Source organism: Cibotium barometz, chromosome 24 (assembly GCF_041138505.1).
Source record: "Cibotium barometz isolate CiBa-2024 chromosome 24, ASM4113850v1, whole genome shotgun sequence".
In the NCBI taxonomy this organism is placed as follows: Eukaryota; Viridiplantae; Streptophyta; class Polypodiopsida; order Cyatheales; family Cibotiaceae; genus Cibotium; species Cibotium barometz.
This window is the reverse complement of record NC_141069.1, coordinates 12,622,748-12,639,954: the sequence shown is the minus strand read 5'-3', so window position 1 is coordinate 12,639,954 and position 17,207 is coordinate 12,622,748.

The following is a 17,207-nucleotide window of genomic DNA, read 5'->3' as shown; positions in this document are numbered from 1 at the left end:
ACCTAAGCCAAAATATATAGTCTCTTATGCTTGTTACTCTACTCCACCTAAGCCAAATTAGATAGAGTCTTATGCTTTATTACTCTACTCCACCTAAGCCAAAATATAGAGTGTCTTAGGCATTGTTACTCTACTCTACCTAAGTCAAGAACTGTGAATTCTTTAATAATTCACTAGTTTTTGATACTTCTCTCTTTCTTCAATCCCCATTGGTGGCTCCATCAACACACTAAACCAATTGATTGGTTGGGGGCCTCTACCGTGAATAAAGAATCAAGCAAATCATAAGGTAAGTATATTGAATTTTGATCTTTTCTATGATTTCTCAATGATTCTCTCTTCTCAACCCCTCTCAAGCTTGAGAAGTTTAATTGGTATGGTTTTTTTAAATGCTATTGAAGTAAATTGGTGAATAGTAGTGAAGAGTTACATAATTTAATAAATGCTATAGAAGTTAATTTCCACTTATATTTAAATTCTAATGGTTTTTATAATTTCTCTCTCTCAATCAAGAAATGGTCATACTCATGACCCATTCTCAATCCAAATGAAGCTTTTCATAAAGCTTTTCCTTAATCCAAGATTAAGCTATGCTTGAGGCCAAATTAATGGCTTTTGCTATGCTTTTAGTTTATGCACATTGATGATTCAATCCATTATGGATTGATGACCCAATTAGAGACCATTCTAATTGTTTTCTTAATGATCCAATTAGAGACCATTATGGATTGATAATCCAATTAGAGACCATTCTAATTATTCCCTTAATGATAAGCTTTATCCCTTAGAAAAAAATTGAGATTTATCAGTCAGAGTAGCGGAGCTATGGCAAAATTTTTATAGAAATTACGCATAAAATAAATTCATTCAAAGCATAAAAAGAGGACTTCCTACCATATTCTAAGAACTATCATCCTAGATTAATTAAAGAATTTTATTATGCATGGAGATGTGGATGTATGCATGTAGATGTAGGTGTATAGATGTAGATGTGGATGTAGAGGTGGATGTATGCATGTAGATGTAGATGTATAGATGTAGATGGGAATGGAGATATGGATGTATGCATGTAGATGTAGATGTATAGATGTAGATGTGGATGTGGAGGTGGATGGATGCATGTAGATGTAGATGTATAGATATAGATGTGAATGGAGATGTGGATGTATGCATGTAGATGTAGGTGTATAGATGTAGATGTGGATGTAGAGATGGATGGATGCATGTAGATGTAGATGTATAGATGTAGATGTGAATGGAGATATAGATGTATGCATATAGATATAGATGTATAGATGTAGATGGGAATGGAGATATGGATGTATGCATGTAGATGTAGATGTATAGATGTAGATGTGGATGTGGAGGTGGATGGATGCATGTAGATGTAGATGTATAGATATAGATGTGAATGGAGATGTGGATGTATGCATGTAGATGTAGGTGTATAGATGTAGATGTGGATGTAGAGGTGGATGTATGCATGTAGATATAGATGTATAGATGTGGATGTGAATGTGGAGATGGATGTATGCATATAGATGTAGATGTATGGAGGTGAATGTGAATGTGGATGTGGGTGTATCCATAGAGATGTAGAAGTATGCATGTAGATGTGAATGTACGCATATAGATGTGGATGTATGGATGTGAATATACGATATGTGATGTGAGAGAATCTGAAGTGATGAGATGGAAATGATGTGATGGGATGAGTATACATATAAATGGAATATAGAATAAGTAATGTAGATTGATGAGGGATAATGTGGAAAAATGAAAGTTAAAATAGAAATTGTATTGTAAACTGTTTGTAAATGCTGTTTGTAAATGCTGTTTGTAAAAGATTGTTTTATGTCAAGAATGCTGGGGGGAGCATTTTGACCGTCTTGTGATTAAGGTAGTGATGGTAAAGTTGCAACTGCTGACGGGGAGTCAATGAAGGACGTCTCGCGTAGCAAGGTCGGCCGAGGTCTTGACCAGCCTCGGTGCGATTAAAATGGTGAGCTTCCGGTACGGTGGATGAGGGGCCAAGGAAGCGGCCTATGCGTGAAGCGCTAGGTTACCTGCGAAGGATCCTAGAGGGTGCTGACCATACGGTGCTCGGGCTCTGGGTTGCCTAGGATACCCACGCGTGCGTCGAGGAAGATATTGGAACAGAGTTGGAGTTGTTTTCTGAAATCGAGCATGGATCTGGTTGATTGACCTTGCTGGTCTTCAATGGATGAGTCCATGGCTCCTTATATGGATCTGTTGGTTGATCTTGCTGATCTTCAACGAGAGTCCATCTTGTTAAGTGATTATATTGCCAAGTATTATGGGCTAGGAACTATCGAAACGGCTCCTGAGCGTTCTAGTTGCCAATGATGCCATAGATACTCTGATGAAGGAATGATGGGAAATTAAGAATCAATTGGATAAATTGGAAGATGGTGATCAATGATACTATGGTTTTATTAAAGGATTGTTTTAAACTGGTTGAATCTGGTTGAAAAAGGCAATTTCATATTGGGTGTGTGAGTGGTGTGACTAGTTTTATTTTGCATGAACATCCGGCTAGGGGGCCTTGGAACTCTTTTCCTTGGTACCCGGGACAAAACCTAACCAAATTCTTAATTGGATCCCATCACTACAGTGGTTGGGCGGTTGGCTAACCCATGGGACTGGATGGGGTTAGGCTGGACTGATGGATCCGTAAATCGAGACTCAAACTTTTGTTTTTACGATAGAAAAAAAAATAAATCCCGGACAGAAACTGTTCTATGGATAGGAATCAATGGCTGTGCCTCTTGAATGGGGAAAAAAGCGTTGATCCCAATGATCCAAGTGCAAGTTTCTTCCTTGAACTGACTAAGTATCTTATAGATGTAATCGGATCATCTCGATCAGAAATGATCTTGACTACGTTAGAGTAAAAAGTTATCCTGGTGGAATCGCCCGTGCTTTCCGGTAAAGGAAGTTTTTCCGGGTTCGGTTTTGGAACAACCGACGGATTAGTCTCTTATCCGGATATCCGTGGGCGAGGCCCCGAGTGTGGGACCCCTGTCCCGCGCGAGAAGCGCTACTTCCGCTGCCAGTACCCCGAATCCGTTGCTCGGTGGGAACAGGGATCTTACAGTTGGTATCAGAGCATTTGGTTAATAAAGATCAACTGAGAAGACAAATATGTCAAAAATTTATCAAGAAACACAAAAAGGTTATAATTGTGTGATATAACTCATACAATTTGATATTCAAACTGAAATTCATAATTTGGTAATTGGTTCTTCAGATGGAAGTACCGCAATTATATAGAAACTCTGACTTGCTTGAGGCCTAGACATGATAGTATTTACCTTATAATTCCAAGGGCCGTGACTACTCGTATATACCGAGAGTATACTGCAGCTCTTTACTGACAGTATATACGAGTAAATCTAAGACTTGAAATTATAAGCGTTAATGCTATCTAGATGATGATTTCGAATGTGATTGATATGATTTTTAATTCTGTTTGAGAATTGATGAATTGATTTGGATTCTGATTGAAAATGCTGATTGAAAATGCTGATTGAAAAATGTTGATTTTTAAAAATTAGTTGAAATATAATGAAACCACAATGAGGGGGAATGGGACGAGTCCCTGTGATGATATTCATAACTAGAATGATGATAATGAATTCAGCAAATCACTATGAGGTTGGTGGGTTGTGCTGTTAGATTGCTACTGTTAATACTTGACCGGTAGATCAAGTTAAGGGATGTCAAATTGAGAACTTGCTTGACTGAAATTTCCGTGGAGGAATGTTCCGAAGGAAACGTTTCGGTCTAATGGACCATTATCATATTAAAGATATGAATGACATGATCTGAATGAATTGTTATTTAATGATGAGTTCTATATAAGGGATATTTATCCCAGTGTTCTGTTGGGATTGACCAGAATATAAGGAATCCAGAATAAAATTGGATCTCAAGAAAAAGAGCTGTCCTCTACCTTGCGAGATGAGGACATCTCGCACTTTTTAAGTGGGGTAGAATGTAAGATTCCTCCCCAGCCTTCGAGGTATATAGGAGTAAGAATCTTCCTTTCGGATCTTATAATTATTCCCTCTCTAAAATAAAAGAAAGTTTCTGTTTAAAAAAGGAATACCCTTTTCCTAAAATACTTCTCTGGAGTCACGCCTATTTTAAGGATTTAGAACAATGAGTTTAGAAGTGAGAATCGGTGTTTTGGATACCAAGGTTTTGGTTTTCATTCGAGTATGGCCCAAAAGAAGTTCTTTATCTCTTGGGGAGTATAAGAAGTTATCCCCCAGATATTGTGATCCTTATATCTGAATTCAATGAAGGTAGGTGACTTAGCCTACAAGTTTCTTTTATCTCCTCATCTCAAAATTCGTAATGCCTTCTATAGAAAAATGTGTCAAACACAAATCATGGAAAGACGGTAAAACTTCAGTGGTAAATTACCGTTGGCTCCTAGGTTACGCTAGCTCCTTCCTTTATATAAGTCGTAACTTTTACTTGTCACTCACAGTAATCTTACTCCCATCAATCTCCTTTCTTTCTTAATCTCCTTCATGGCTTGGCAACAGGAATTAGTTTTATCCCTGATGATTTCTCACCTTCAAGACGCAAGAGAGTCTGTGAAGAAAGACTTTATAGAACAGTATGAGCGCTCACTTTTTCCTCACCTAGGAACTTCTGTAGCGCAGACCAAATGGCGGACCTATCAAAACATAACTAGGGTAACACCCTGGGGTCAGCAGCACTTTCGTAACAATGTTCGCTTGGCCATGGTTATTGAAGCTTTGGGTTTGGGTCCTCGATACTACTGTGTCATGAGATCAAGGCATCTTGGGTTTTCTGAGCGGGTCTTCTTACTGGCATGTTTTCTTCCTCATGAGAAGATATGCCTTTACCCCGTTTTTGGCTTGCCTCTCAGAGGTCCTTTTGTTAGATCACCTCATACCACTGAGATAGGTGCGGCAATAACCAGCAGAATCATTCCCATAGATGAGTTACCCTATACTTGTGCAGCTTGTGAGGACTGCTTTTGTGACCATATGATGGACGGGCTTATGGAAGTGTAAAGAGTTCTTCTATCTTTACTGTATAAGTCCCGTGAATGAATAAAGTTTAAATCTTGTTCTTATTTTGAATCTTGCTCTCTTTAGGACTTTTCTTGGTGGTTAATCGTGATTAAAATTTTTCTCTAAGTCGCATATTCGTGCATCTTGCGAAATTATTCCAAGTTGCGAGATGAGGACATCTCGCGTTTTTTAAGTGGGGTAGAATGTAAGATTCCTCCCCCACCCCCTTTTTGATGTCTAGTATATTCCCCTGTAATCAATTCCCTTTTCTGAAATATAAGAGATCTTGTTTGTGGTTGTTTTAACCTAGAGAGAGAAAATATTCTAGAGAGAGAATATTCAGATTTTGAATATTTTTGGATAGAAAAATATCTCTTATAATTCAGATGAGTTTCCCTGAAACAGAAATTTTAAAAAAAAAATTTCCAATGTGCAATTGGAATTAATTGGAAATAGGTATAAAGAACCTTAGCCTAAGGGTCTAGATTTTCATAAATCTTTAGACTATGGTCCAATTAAGGTTTCTATGGGCCAATAGCATCAATCCATGTGTAGGGAGGAGATAAATCCAAATTGTAAAAGAAGATACCCAAAAATGAGTAAATGCTCACATAAGATGAAGAGTTGAAAATGTACAAGGTTTATTAGTAAATAAACACATATGTAAGGAAGGGGAGTTCTTTAAAGGAGGTGCATATTTCACATAAGATGAAGAGTTGAAAATGTACAAGGTTTATTAGTAAATAAACACATATGTAAGGAAGGGGAGTTCTTTAAAGGAGGTGCATATTTCACATAAGATGAAGAGTTGAAAATGTACAAGGTTTATTAGTAAATAAACACATATGTAAGGAAGGGGAGTTCTTTAAAGGAGGTGCATATTTCACATAAGATGAAGAGTTGAAAATGTACAAGGCTTATTAGTAAAAAAACTATGACACATGTGTAAGGAAGAGGAGTTCTTTAAAGGAGGTGCATATTTCACATAAGATGAAGAGTTGAAAATGTACAAGGTTTATTAGTAAAAAAAACTATGAGCAATACAATTTTGACACATATGTAAGGAAGGGGAATTCTTTAAAGGAGGTGCATATTTCACATGCTTGAATGAGTTTTAAACTCATAAAAATTGAGATATTTCATCTCTCCTCTCTCCTCATTCAAGTCTAGTTCCAAAAAGTTAGCTTAACTGACCTAAAAATGGTCAAAAAGTGACCAAACTGACTTGGAAAATTCTAGAATCAGTTTGTTTGGTTAGGAGCTCAAATTTTCCTATAAATAGAAGCCTCCCCTTGTTGAAAAAAATATAGTCTCTTATGCCTTGTTACTCTACTCTACCTAAGCCAAAACATATAGTCTCTTATGCTTTGTTACTCTACTCCACCTAAGCCAAAATATATAGTCTCTTATGCTTGTTACTCTACTCCACCTAAGCCAAATTAGATAGAGTCTTATGCTTTATTACTCTACTCCACCTAAGCCAAAATATAGAGTGTCTTAGGCATTGTTACTCTACTCTACCTAAGTCAAGAACTGTGAATTCTTTAATAATTCACTAGTTTTTGATACTTCTCTCTTTCTTCAATCCCCATTGGTGGCTCCATCAACACACTAAACCAATTGATTGGTTGGGGGCCTCTACCGTGAATAAAGAATCAAGCAAATCATAAGGTAAGTATATTGAATTTTGATCTTTTCTATGATTTCTCAATGATTCTCTCTTCTCAACCCCTCTCAAGCTTGAGAAGTTTAATTGGTATGGTTTTTTTAAATGCTATTGAAGTAAATTGGTGAATAGTAGTGAAGAGTTACATAATTTAATAAATGCTATAGAAGTTAATTTCCACTTATATTTAAATTCTAATGGTTTTTATAATTTCTCTCTCTCAATCAAGAAATGGTCATACTCATGACCCATTCTCAATCCAAATGAAGCTTTTCATAAAGCTTTTCCTTAATCCAAGATTAAGCTATGCTTGAGGCCAAATTAATGGCTTTTGCTATGCTTTTAGTTTATGCACATTGATGATTCAATCCATTATGGATTGATGACCCAATTAGAGACCATTCTAATTGTTTTCTTAATGATCCAATTAGAGACCATTATGGATTGATAATCCAATTAGAGACCATTCTAATTATTCCCTTAATGATAAGCTTTATCCCTTAGAAAAAAATTGAGATTTATCAGTCAGAGTAGCGGAGCTATGGCAAAATTTTTATAGAAATTACGCATAAAATAAATTCATTCAAAGCATAAAAAGAGGACTTCCTACCATATTCTAAGAACTATCATCCTAGATTAATTAAAGAATTTTATTATGCATGGAGATGTGGATGTATGCATGTAGATGTAGGTGTATAGATGTAGATGTGGATGTAGAGGTGGATGTATGCATGTAGATGTAGATGTATAGATGTAGATGGGAATGGAGATATGGATGTATGCATGTAGATGTAGATGTATAGATGTAGATGTGGATGTGGAGGTGGATGGATGCATGTAGATGTAGATGTATAGATATAGATGTGAATGGAGATGTGGATGTATGCATGTAGATGTAGGTGTATAGATGTAGATGTGGATGTAGAGATGGATGGATGCATGTAGATGTAGATGTATAGATGTAGATGTGAATGGAGATATAGATGTATGCATATAGATATAGATGTATAGATGTAGATGGGAATGGAGATATGGATGTATGCATGTAGATGTAGATGTATAGATGTAGATGTGGATGTGGAGGTGGATGGATGCATGTAGATGTAGATGTATAGATATAGATGTGAATGGAGATGTGGATGTATGCATGTAGATGTAGGTGTATAGATGTAGATGTGGATGTAGAGGTGGATGTATGCATGTAGATATAGATGTATAGATGTGGATGTGAATGTGGAGATGGATGTATGCATATAGATGTAGATGTATGGAGGTGAATGTGAATGTGGATGTGGGTGTATCCATAGAGATGTAGAAGTATGCATGTAGATGTGAATGTACGCATATAGATGTGGATGTATGGATGTGAATATACGATATGTGATGTGAGAGAATCTGAAGTGATGAGATGGAAATGATGTGATGGGATGAGTATACATATAAATGGAATATAGAATAAGTAATGTAGATTGATGAGGGATAATGTGGAAAAATGAAAGTTAAAATAGAAATTGTATTGTAAACTGTTTGTAAATGCTGTTTGTAAATGCTGTTTGTAAAAGATTGTTTTATGTCAAGAATGCTGGGGGGAGCATTTTGACCGTCTTGTGATTAAGGTAGTGATGGTAAAGTTGCAACTGCTGACGGGGAGTCAATGAAGGACGTCTCGCGTAGCAAGGTCGGCCGAGGTCTTGACCAGCCTCGGTGCGATTAAAATGGTGAGCTTCCGGTACGGTGGATGAGGGGCCAAGGAAGCGGCCTATGCGTGAAGCGCTAGGTTACCTGCGAAGGATCCTAGAGGGTGCTGACCATACGGTGCTCGGGCTCTGGGTTGCCTAGGATACCCACGCGTGCGTCGAGGAAGATATTGGAACAGAGTTGGAGTTGTTTTCTGAAATCGAGCATGGATCTGGTTGATTGACCTTGCTGGTCTTCAATGGATGAGTCCATGGCTCCTTATATGGATCTGTTGGTTGATCTTGCTGATCTTCAACGAGAGTCCATCTTGTTAAGTGATTATATTGCCAAGTATTATGGGCTAGGAACTATCGAAACGGCTCCTGAGCGTTCTAGTTGCCAATGATGCCATAGATACTCTGATGAAGGAATGATGGGAAATTAAGAATCAATTGGATAAATTGGAAGATGGTGATCAATGATACTATGGTTTTATTAAAGGATTGTTTTAAACTGGTTGAATCTGGTTGAAAAAGGCAATTTCATATTGGGTGTGTGAGTGGTGTGACTAGTTTTATTTTGCATGAACATCCGGCTAGGGGGCCTTGGAACTCTTTTCCTTGGTACCCGGGACAAAACCTAACCAAATTCTTAATTGGATCCCATCACTACAGTGGTTGGGCGGTTGGCTAACCCATGGGACTGGATGGGGTTAGGCTGGACTGATGGATCCGTAAATCGAGACTCAAACTTTTGTTTTTACGATAGAAAAAAAAATAAATCCCGGACAGAAACTGTTCTATGGATAGGAATCAATGGCTGTGCCTCTTGAATGGGGAAAAAAGCGTTGATCCCAATGATCCAAGTGCAAGTTTCTTCCTTGAACTGACTAAGTATCTTATAGATGTAATCGGATCATCTCGATCAGAAATGATCTTGACTACGTTAGAGTAAAAAGTTATCCTGGTGGAATCGCCCGTGCTTTCCGGTAAAGGAAGTTTTTCCGGGTTCGGTTTTGGAACAACCGACGGATTAGTCTCTTATCCGGATATCCGTGGGCGAGGCCCCGAGTGTGGGACCCCTGTCCCGCGCGAGAAGCGCTACTTCCGCTGCCAGTACCCCGAATCCGTTGCTCGGTGGGAACAGGGATCTTACAGTTGGTATCAGAGCATTTGGTTAATAAAGATCAACTGAGAAGACAAATATGTCAAAAATTTATCAAGAAACACAAAAAGGTTATAATTGTGTGATATAACTCATACAATTTGATATTCAAACTGAAATTCATAATTTGGTAATTGGTTCTTCAGATGGAAGTACCGCAATTATATAGAAACTCTGACTTGCTTGAGGCCTAGACATGATAGTATTTACCTTATAATTCCAAGGGCCGTGACTACTCGTATATACCGAGAGTATACTGCAGCTCTTTACTGACAGTATATACGAGTAAATCTAAGACTTGAAATTATAAGCGTTAATGCTATCTAGATGATGATTTCGAATGTGATTGATATGATTTTTAATTCTGTTTGAGAATTGATGAATTGATTTGGATTCTGATTGAAAATGCTGATTGAAAATGCTGATTGAAAAATGTTGATTTTTAAAAATTAGTTGAAATATAATGAAACCACAATGAGGGGGAATGGGACGAGTCCCTGTGATGATATTCATAACTAGAATGATGATAATGAATTCAGCAAATCACTATGAGGTTGGTGGGTTGTGCTGTTAGATTGCTACTGTTAATACTTGACCGGTAGATCAAGTTAAGGGATGTCAAATTGAGAACTTGCTTGACTGAAATTTCCGTGGAGGAATGTTCCGAAGGAAACGTTTCGGTCTAATGGACCATTATCATATTAAAGATATGAATGACATGATCTGAATGAATTGTTATTTAATGATGAGTTCTATATAAGGGATATTTATCCCAGTGTTCTGTTGGGATTGACCAGAATATAAGGAATCCAGAATAAAATTGGATCTCAAGAAAAAGAGCTGTCCTCTACCTTGCGAGATGAGGACATCTCGCACTTTTTAAGTGGGGTAGAATGTAAGATTCCTCCCCAGCCTTCGAGGTATATAGGAGTAAGAATCTTCCTTTCGGATCTTATAATTATTCCCTCTCTAAAATAAAAGAAAGTTTCTGTTTAAAAAAGGAATACCCTTTTCCTAAAATACTTCTCTGGAGTCACGCCTATTTTAAGGATTTAGAACAATGAGTTTAGAAGTGAGAATCGGTGTTTTGGATACCAAGGTTTTGGTTTTCATTCGAGTATGGCCCAAAAGAAGTTCTTTATCTCTTGGGGAGTATAAGAAGTTATCCCCCAGATATTGTGATCCTTATATCTGAATTCAATGAAGGTAGGTGACTTAGCCTACAAGTTTCTTTTATCTCCTCATCTCAAAATTCGTAATGCCTTCTATAGAAAAATGTGTCAAACACAAATCATGGAAAGACGGTAAAACTTCAGTGGTAAATTACCGTTGGCTCCTAGGTTACGCTAGCTCCTTCCTTTATATAAGTCGTAACTTTTACTTGTCACTCACAGTAATCTTACTCCCATCAATCTCCTTTCTTTCTTAATCTCCTTCATGGCTTGGCAACAGGAATTAGTTTTATCCCTGATGATTTCTCACCTTCAAGACGCAAGAGAGTCTGTGAAGAAAGACTTTATAGAACAGTATGAGCGCTCACTTTTTCCTCACCTAGGAACTTCTGTAGCGCAGACCAAATGGCGGACCTATCAAAACATAACTAGGGTAACACCCTGGGGTCAGCAGCACTTTCGTAACAATGTTCGCTTGGCCATGGTTATTGAAGCTTTGGGTTTGGGTCCTCGATACTACTGTGTCATGAGATCAAGGCATCTTGGGTTTTCTGAGCGGGTCTTCTTACTGGCATGTTTTCTTCCTCATGAGAAGATATGCCTTTACCCCGTTTTTGGCTTGCCTCTCAGAGGTCCTTTTGTTAGATCACCTCATACCACTGAGATAGGTGCGGCAATAACCAGCAGAATCATTCCCATAGATGAGTTACCCTATACTTGTGCAGCTTGTGAGGACTGCTTTTGTGACCATATGATGGACGGGCTTATGGAAGTGTAAAGAGTTCTTCTATCTTTACTGTATAAGTCCCGTGAATGAATAAAGTTTAAATCTTGTTCTTATTTTGAATCTTGCTCTCTTTAGGACTTTTCTTGGTGGTTAATCGTGATTAAAATTTTTCTCTAAGTCGCATATTCGTGCATCTTGCGAAATTATTCCAAGTTGCGAGATGAGGACATCTCGCGTTTTTTAAGTGGGGTAGAATGTAAGATTCCTCCCCCACCCCCTTTTTGATGTCTAGTATATTCCCCTGTAATCAATTCCCTTTTCTGAAATATAAGAGATCTTGTTTGTGGTTGTTTTAACCTAGAGAGAGAAAATATTCTAGAGAGAGAATATTCAGATTTTGAATATTTTTGGATAGAAAAATATCTCTTATAATTCAGATGAGTTTCCCTGAAACAGAAATTTTAAAAAAAAAATTTCCAATGTGCAATTGGAATTAATTGGAAATAGGTATAAAGAACCTTAGCCTAAGGGTCTAGATTTTCATAAATCTTTAGACTATGGTCCAATTAAGGTTTCTATGGGCCAATAGCATCAATCCATGTGTAGGGAGGAGATAAATCCAAATTGTAAAAGAAGATACCCAAAAATGAGTAAATGCTCACATAAGATGAAGAGTTGAAAATGTACAAGGTTTATTAGTAAATAAACACATATGTAAGGAAGGGGAGTTCTTTAAAGGAGGTGCATATTTCACATAAGATGAAGAGTTGAAAATGTACAAGGTTTATTAGTAAATAAACACATATGTAAGGAAGGGGAGTTCTTTAAAGGAGGTGCATATTTCACATAAGATGAAGAGTTGAAAATGTACAAGGTTTATTAGTAAATAAACACATATGTAAGGAAGGGGAGTTCTTTAAAGGAGGTGCATATTTCACATAAGATGAAGAGTTGAAAATGTACAAGGCTTATTAGTAAAAAAACTATGACACATGTGTAAGGAAGAGGAGTTCTTTAAAGGAGGTGCATATTTCACATAAGATGAAGAGTTGAAAATGTACAAGGTTTATTAGTAAAAAAAACTATGAGCAATACAATTTTGACACATATGTAAGGAAGGGGAATTCTTTAAAGGAGGTGCATATTTCACATGCTTGAATGAGTTTTAAACTCATAAAAATTGAGATATTTCATCTCTCCTCTCTCCTCATTCAAGTCTAGTTCCAAAAAGTTAGCTTAACTGACCTAAAAATGGTCAAAAAGTGACCAAACTGACTTGGAAAATTCTAGAATCAGTTTGTTTGGTTAGGAGCTCAAATTTTCCTATAAATAGAAGCCTCCCCTTGTTGAAAAAAATATAGTCTCTTATGCCTTGTTACTCTACTCTACCTAAGCCAAAACATATAGTCTCTTATGCTTTGTTACTCTACTCCACCTAAGCCAAAATATATAGTCTCTTATGCTTGTTACTCTACTCCACCTAAGCCAAATTAGATAGAGTCTTATGCTTTATTACTCTACTCCACCTAAGCCAAAATATAGAGTGTCTTAGGCATTGTTACTCTACTCTACCTAAGTCAAGAACTGTGAATTCTTTAATAATTCACTAGTTTTTGATACTTCTCTCTTTCTTCAATCCCCATTGGTGGCTCCATCAACACACTAAACCAATTGATTGGTTGGGGGCCTCTACCGTGAATAAAGAATCAAGCAAATCATAAGGTAAGTATATTGAATTTTGATCTTTTCTATGATTTCTCAATGATTCTCTCTTCTCAACCCCTCTCAAGCTTGAGAAGTTTAATTGGTATGGTTTTTTTAAATGCTATTGAAGTAAATTGGTGAATAGTAGTGAAGAGTTACATAATTTAATAAATGCTATAGAAGTTAATTTCCACTTATATTTAAATTCTAATGGTTTTTATAATTTCTCTCTCTCAATCAAGAAATGGTCATACTCATGACCCATTCTCAATCCAAATGAAGCTTTTCATAAAGCTTTTCCTTAATCCAAGATTAAGCTATGCTTGAGGCCAAATTAATGGCTTTTGCTATGCTTTTAGTTTATGCACATTGATGATTCAATCCATTATGGATTGATGACCCAATTAGAGACCATTCTAATTGTTTTCTTAATGATCCAATTAGAGACCATTATGGATTGATAATCCAATTAGAGACCATTCTAATTATTCCCTTAATGATAAGCTTTATCCCTTAGAAAAAAATTGAGATTTATCAGTCAGAGTAGCGGAGCTATGGCAAAATTTTTATAGAAATTACGCATAAAATAAATTCATTCAAAGCATAAAAAGAGGACTTCCTACCATATTCTAAGAACTATCATCCTAGATTAATTAAAGAATTTTATTATGCATGGAGATGTGGATGTATGCATGTAGATGTAGGTGTATAGATGTAGATGTGGATGTAGAGGTGGATGTATGCATGTAGATGTAGATGTATAGATGTAGATGGGAATGGAGATATGGATGTATGCATGTAGATGTAGATGTATAGATGTAGATGTGGATGTGGAGGTGGATGGATGCATGTAGATGTAGATGTATAGATATAGATGTGAATGGAGATGTGGATGTATGCATGTAGATGTAGGTGTATAGATGTAGATGTGGATGTAGAGATGGATGGATGCATGTAGATGTAGATGTATAGATGTAGATGTGAATGGAGATATAGATGTATGCATATAGATATAGATGTATAGATGTAGATGGGAATGGAGATATGGATGTATGCATGTAGATGTAGATGTATAGATGTAGATGTGGATGTGGAGGTGGATGGATGCATGTAGATGTAGATGTATAGATATAGATGTGAATGGAGATGTGGATGTATGCATGTAGATGTAGGTGTATAGATGTAGATGTGGATGTAGAGGTGGATGTATGCATGTAGATATAGATGTATAGATGTGGATGTGAATGTGGAGATGGATGTATGCATATAGATGTAGATGTATGGAGGTGAATGTGAATGTGGATGTGGGTGTATCCATAGAGATGTAGAAGTATGCATGTAGATGTGAATGTACGCATATAGATGTGGATGTATGGATGTGAATATACGATATGTGATGTGAGAGAATCTGAAGTGATGAGATGGAAATGATGTGATGGGATGAGTATACATATAAATGGAATATAGAATAAGTAATGTAGATTGATGAGGGATAATGTGGAAAAATGAAAGTTAAAATAGAAATTGTATTGTAAACTGTTTGTAAATGCTGTTTGTAAATGCTGTTTGTAAAAGATTGTTTTATGTCAAGAATGCTGGGGGGAGCATTTTGACCGTCTTGTGATTAAGGTAGTGATGGTAAAGTTGCAACTGCTGACGGGGAGTCAATGAAGGACGTCTCGCGTAGCAAGGTCGGCCGAGGTCTTGACCAGCCTCGGTGCGATTAAAATGGTGAGCTTCCGGTACGGTGGATGAGGGGCCAAGGAAGCGGCCTATGCGTGAAGCGCTAGGTTACCTGCGAAGGATCCTAGAGGGTGCTGACCATACGGTGCTCGGGCTCTGGGTTGCCTAGGATACCCACGCGTGCGTCGAGGAAGATATTGGAACAGAGTTGGAGTTGTTTTCTGAAATCGAGCATGGATCTGGTTGATTGACCTTGCTGGTCTTCAATGGATGAGTCCATGGCTCCTTATATGGATCTGTTGGTTGATCTTGCTGATCTTCAACGAGAGTCCATCTTGTTAAGTGATTATATTGCCAAGTATTATGGGCTAGGAACTATCGAAACGGCTCCTGAGCGTTCTAGTTGCCAATGATGCCATAGATACTCTGATGAAGGAATGATGGGAAATTAAGAATCAATTGGATAAATTGGAAGATGGTGATCAATGATACTATGGTTTTATTAAAGGATTGTTTTAAACTGGTTGAATCTGGTTGAAAAAGGCAATTTCATATTGGGTGTGTGAGTGGTGTGACTAGTTTTATTTTGCATGAACATCCGGCTAGGGGGCCTTGGAACTCTTTTCCTTGGTACCCGGGACAAAACCTAACCAAATTCTTAATTGGATCCCATCACTACAGTGGTTGGGCGGTTGGCTAACCCATGGGACTGGATGGGGTTAGGCTGGACTGATGGATCCGTAAATCGAGACTCAAACTTTTGTTTTTACGATAGAAAAAAAAATAAATCCCGGACAGAAACTGTTCTATGGATAGGAATCAATGGCTGTGCCTCTTGAATGGGGAAAAAAGCGTTGATCCCAATGATCCAAGTGCAAGTTTCTTCCTTGAACTGACTAAGTATCTTATAGATGTAATCGGATCATCTCGATCAGAAATGATCTTGACTACGTTAGAGTAAAAAGTTATCCTGGTGGAATCGCCCGTGCTTTCCGGTAAAGGAAGTTTTTCCGGGTTCGGTTTTGGAACAACCGACGGATTAGTCTCTTATCCGGATATCCGTGGGCGAGGCCCCGAGTGTGGGACCCCTGTCCCGCGCGAGAAGCGCTACTTCCGCTGCCAGTACCCCGAATCCGTTGCTCGGTGGGAACAGGGATCTTACATGACTTACCTCTTCAGGGAAAGGGATGATACTTGATGCCCCATGCTACCCAACACAGTCTTCAGGACAAGAAATGTATATACAAGAGACAATATTTGATTCATGCAAACTAATTCTAAATTGTTAAATCTATAAAAATGTTAACTATGAATATACTTTTTCACAAGCAAGATGCATGCATGATCAATAGCACGGCGATCTTTCGCCCTTCGAGACGATCATGCCCTACACAAAGCCAACGATGTCGATTCACCTTCAATTAATGCAGCTGCCTCAAATCCAATATGACCAACTCAAATCCATATGGTTCTTTCTTCGATGGGTCCAAGCTCTCCCAAACTTGGATGACTTAGATCTCTTAGATATCAGCGAATGATCGGGATCATCTAATGGAACATATGCTTTCAATTGAGAGACTTGGAACACATCATGCATACATGTAGTTGCCGGTAGCATCAACTTGTAAGTCACTTGCCCCACTCTTCTCTGCACTTTGTATGGACCATAATATCTATGAGCCAATTTGGTGTTGGTATTACCCTTGAGAGATGCATATCTTGATTCGGGAATGTATAAAAGCACCCAATCCCCTTCTTTGAGCTCCACAAATCTCCTGTGGTATTGCTTCATACTCCTTTAAGCAAGCTTTAAATTGTCCTTGGATTGTTGTAGAAGTGTTTTCATCATTTGAGCCTCATTCTTTGCATTTCGATTTGTAACCTCTTCTTTGTTGATCGCCATTGGTACACTCGCTATCCATAGATGGCCTTAAAAGATGACACTCCAATTCTCAAATGATTTGTACTATAAAATTGTGCCAAAAGGCAACCAATCATCCCATGCATGTTGAGTGTCATGGGCAATAGTGTCTCAATACATGTCCACTCACTTATTAACTCTCTCTATTTGCCCATCCATTTTTGGGTGATAGAGGCGATGCTAGGAGTCAATTTGGTCCCCACAAGCTCAAACAGAGTCCTCCAACATGAACCCGTAGATTTGGCATCTCTATCACTCTCACAAGTTATTAAGACATTCCAGGTAATTTGAAGACATGTTGCATAGATTGTCTTACGGAAGGAACGAGATTAACTACTCCTAGAGGGTTAGGGGGGGGCTCAAGATTGGGGATGAACAAGTTGAAACTACCTGGCTAGGGTTTTTGGGGGATTGATGA